Here is a 4100-nt window from a genome sequence, read left to right as displayed (position 1 = left end):
ATAATAGCAATTTCCCAGGAGTAAATGCTCACAGTTAAAATTTAACAATTGGCTTTGACAGGTTCTTGAGCTGGGCTCCAGAGGATGGCTATGTATGGACAGTTGGTAGCAGGTAAGAAATATTTTGGAAAGGGAGGTCAGAAAGAATGGATTAGAGTCAATGAGTAATTGACTGACATGCCCTTTCCAGGAATGGTATTGTTAATTTAATTATTTTTCCAGCTAGAGCTGGAAAGTGAAGGGTAGAGGGTATGGGGTGGATACACTAGAAGGACCTCAGCCTGTATGGAAATGACTGGGAAGTGACCAAGATTTTGACCCATAAGCATGGAATCCTAACCTCTTCAGCAAGAAGTGGCCAATAGTGTGACTTTCTCAATCCCTGAGCCCTTAAGGAAGAGATAGGGATCAAAAGTGTAGCAAAATTAGATTTAACCCAGATTTAGGGTGTGACCCTCCAAATGACAAAAACTGGGTCCAACCTTGCTCTGTGAGAAAAACATGGTAATGAGTATTATGATATCAGCAGTGACTCTGGGTAACCTGCCTATTGTGGTAAAGGACCAATATGACCTGGAAGTGGGTTTTGACTACACTGAGCTTTGGTACAAAGAAAATGCTTTGGAAACCTAAGCAGGAGTCCATGGTGCTCCCAGTTAGCTATTCTTGGCTCTAATGTATCTGAACCTGCTCTTTTGACAGGACATGGCTGGCACAGGAGGGGCATATTTTTGGAAAGAGTATGCTTTTGGCAGTTAGGTGGCTCAGTGGACAGAGCTCTGGTCAGGAAAACCTAAATTCAAATCCAGTCTCAGACACTTACTAGCTGTGTGTCCCTGGGCAAGTCTCAGTCTCTATTTGTCTTAATCTACTGGAGAAAGAAATGCCAAACCACTCCAGCATCCTTGGCAAGAAAACCCTATGGACAATGTTGGTATACCATGATCCACAGAGTCACAAGGAGACAAACAACTGAACAACAACCACAAATGTACCTGTTATTTTCATCAATGGAATGTAAGCTTACTAAGGGCAGAGATGGTTTCATTTTTGTCTCTATATTCCTAAAGTCTAGTCTAGTACCTGGACCATTTTTATCTCTTTATTGATTTAAATGATTCAGAAGCTTTAATATTCATCAGGAAGTATTGTTTTTATTTGTGTCCCTAGGCTTAGAACATGCTGCTTTCCAAATAGTAGACACTTATTGTATTATTATTCATTCTTTTGTTAATGAATGTATTTTTTAAATTAAAATTGAAGGAATAGAAACAAGTGGGAAAGAAACAAGTAATCACTTCCTGGATAATTAGGTGGAAAGTGAAAGGCTTTAAATTCTTTGAACTGATAGAACCTGGCAACTGGAAATGGTTGCTTGGTGGAGTGCAAGGAGGCCAGAGACCTTGGAATGCAGCGGATGTTCAAATTTTTAGCCTAGAGACACACCCTGCAAGTTAAAAAATGATTCATTACACTGGGGAGAGAGATGATTTGAGAGGTCCCTTTGGAGTGACAGTGCAGTGGCTTGAAGATGGCACTCTGAGAAAGACAGGGCTCTCAAACTTTAGTTTCCCTCTTCCCACCTCTGTCTAGTTCTCTTTCTCTAAGAATTCTAGGAATTTGGAGGGAGGAAAGCTAAGGAGGTGATAGAGGAGGTATCACAATCAGAGAGCAGTAGGGGAGGGGGTGTCTGTGTTTGTGTCTGTGTGTGTGTGTGTGTGTGTGTGTGTGTGTGTGTGTGTGTGTGTGTGTGTTGGGGGGGAATAGATGACAGGAGATGAGATATCACTGAAGCCAAGAAGCCCCTTTGGCCACAGCGGGGCAGTCCTGGGGCCAGGCAGTCCTGAGGCCAAGCGGCCAGAGCTGCAGTGTTCTCCCAGAGTGGGGTGAGGGGGTGCGGGGGTGGGGGGGATATCAAAGTTGGAAGCGAGGGGGCATGTCAGCCTGGCTTTGTGAGCCTGGCTCCCATCAATGCATGAAAGCCTTGCTGTACAAACTGCATTCGATGCGCTTCCAACCTTCATTCCCAATTGGTCACGGCCTGGCCTCCAGCTGCATTCCTAGGCTGGAGGAGAGAGAGGGGACTGGCCTCTTTGTTCTCCCCAAATCAGGTCCCAGAACCATGACAGGCTGATCATATTACCCAGCCGAGGTCAACCTTGAAGAAATGACCCCCCCCATCCTTGCTCCTCCCACCCCTTTTTCTTCCCCCTCATCTCTACCCTATACCTCATAGAGACAGATTCATCCACCTTCACACTAACCTTCTCCTACCTGCTGCATTTCCATTAGATAAGCCCTAGTGAGGCCTGGGTGGGAGATAAAATCCTCTAGACATAGGGTCTCATGTTTTAATCACATTCCCACTGACTGATTAATTAAGGAACAGAATCTACCAGGCAAACACCTTGTTTCATGACATCCAGTTCCATCATCTTTAAAACTGGGCTACTTTTAGACCATCTTTTTTAAAAATTAAATTCCATTTTTTTGTTTAATTAGTAGAAATGTATTTCCTCTGCCTGGTAACCCTCCCCCGGTTAATACAACATAACCTTTGTAATAAATATATATATGATCAAACAAAACAAATCCCCACATTAGCTATGTCCAGAAGAGCATTATACCACCTTATAGGGAACTGGGATTGCTATGGGTCTGAGTTGTGAATGGAACCTCCAAAGGCCAAACTGGGTTTACCCTAGAGGGCACTCCAGTCTCTGGATTAGCTTTGGAGTCGGTTCACCCTTCAAAGGCACCCAGGTCTAGAAGGCACTCAGGCAGAAGTCTTCCCAACCTATGAATAAGGGCAACACTCTTACCTAACTCAATAGAGCTTCAAATTTCAACCTCAGTAGTGCCTTCTTATTTATACACTGTCTTACATCATTTCCAGTTGTAGAAAATGTATTATCCTCATTTTTCAAAGAGTGTTTTTCAAAAGTGTAAACTCTTTAAAAGCAGAGTTTTAAGGAGGCATCACTGCCTGGGGCAAATTCATTGTTTATTGAATTTTGTTTGTCTTGGGGATTGGGGTAGGCAAGGAGGACAGTGTGAGCAAAATTGTAGTCCCATATCACAGAGGCTAAGGTTCTTACTTTTTTTTAATAGGTTTGTGGACAAAAGAGGAGACTTGAGAAAAAGATGCCATGTCAACAAAACCAAGAGTGAGGATTGGAAAATAAGCAGAGGGTGGGGGGCATTGTAAGGAGGAAGGACATCTCACCTCACTCACCTGTTCTCCCACAACATTGGTAGCCTTAGATAAAACCTTTTTATTCTCTAGTAGTTATGGTTCTATCTAATGGTGAGATCAGTAGTATGCTTTTATAAATGCACCCATCCTTCTACCACAATGCTTCAAACAAGGTTGGAAACACAGCAGGTATGGAACAAATATTTGAATGACTGAAGCAGTACGTGAAGTGGATCTTCTTTGTCATTTATTCATGAATAAGTATGCTGAGGGCTTGGAATTGTTTGCTCATCATGATTTGGTGGTGGGTTATGGGCTCATTTCCAAGTACCCTGAATAAAGAAAGAAACTCAATGAGGATATATGAGCTATCTCTGTTGATTCTGGGTTTCATGAGGCAAGGCTGCATCCTTGGTATAAACTCTCAAGATTTCTCTTAGACTCCTTCTAATTTTGACTTCTCTTTCCAATTCATCACCTCCCAGGAATTAATTCAGTGGGTCTGACTAGGGCAACAGAAATGACTTGTTCAAGATCATACAACTGGTAAATGGCAGAACTGGCATTCAAACTCAGTCCTTTGGTTCTAAATCTAATGCCTTTGTTGGTTCACAAAGTCCTAGAGTCTGTCAAGCTTTTGGGAAGTAGGCAGCAAGGGTGGGAACAGCAATGTCTGACAGATCTAGTTTCAAGATAACCAGACTTACCTCTACCCAAATATCAGTCACTGAAATATCTTTTAGGCACTTCCCAGGAGCCTCTGCCAGCCTCTCTCCAGACTCTGAGACCAGAAAGAACAGAGCTTATGCTATTCCTTTCCCCAAACCTCCTGACCATGATAATCTTCCCTTGGTAAATTTTGTTCTACACAACTCTAATGCACTAATTTTTAAAAATTAGAAAT

At 42.6% G+C, this 4100-nt stretch overlaps 1 long non-coding RNA gene across 1 annotated transcript; it reads left to right on the top strand.

Annotated features, from left to right (window-relative positions):
• The first annotated feature begins 59 nt into the window (after positions 1-59).
• Positions 60-3554, top strand: LOC141487808 (uncharacterized). The gene is made up of 2 exons (XR_012468521.1): positions 60-112; positions 3112-3554. It is a non-coding gene; the product is annotated as an uncharacterized LOC141487808 (long non-coding RNA).
• The last annotated feature ends 546 nt before the right edge of the window (positions 3555-4100 follow it).

This window comes from Macrotis lagotis, chromosome 1 (genome assembly GCF_037893015.1).
Source record: "Macrotis lagotis isolate mMagLag1 chromosome 1, bilby.v1.9.chrom.fasta, whole genome shotgun sequence".
NCBI classification, from domain to species: domain Eukaryota; kingdom Metazoa; phylum Chordata; class Mammalia; order Peramelemorphia; family Peramelidae; genus Macrotis; species Macrotis lagotis.
The sequence above is the reverse complement of the archived record's forward strand: the minus strand, read 5'-3'. Positions and strand labels throughout refer to the sequence as shown.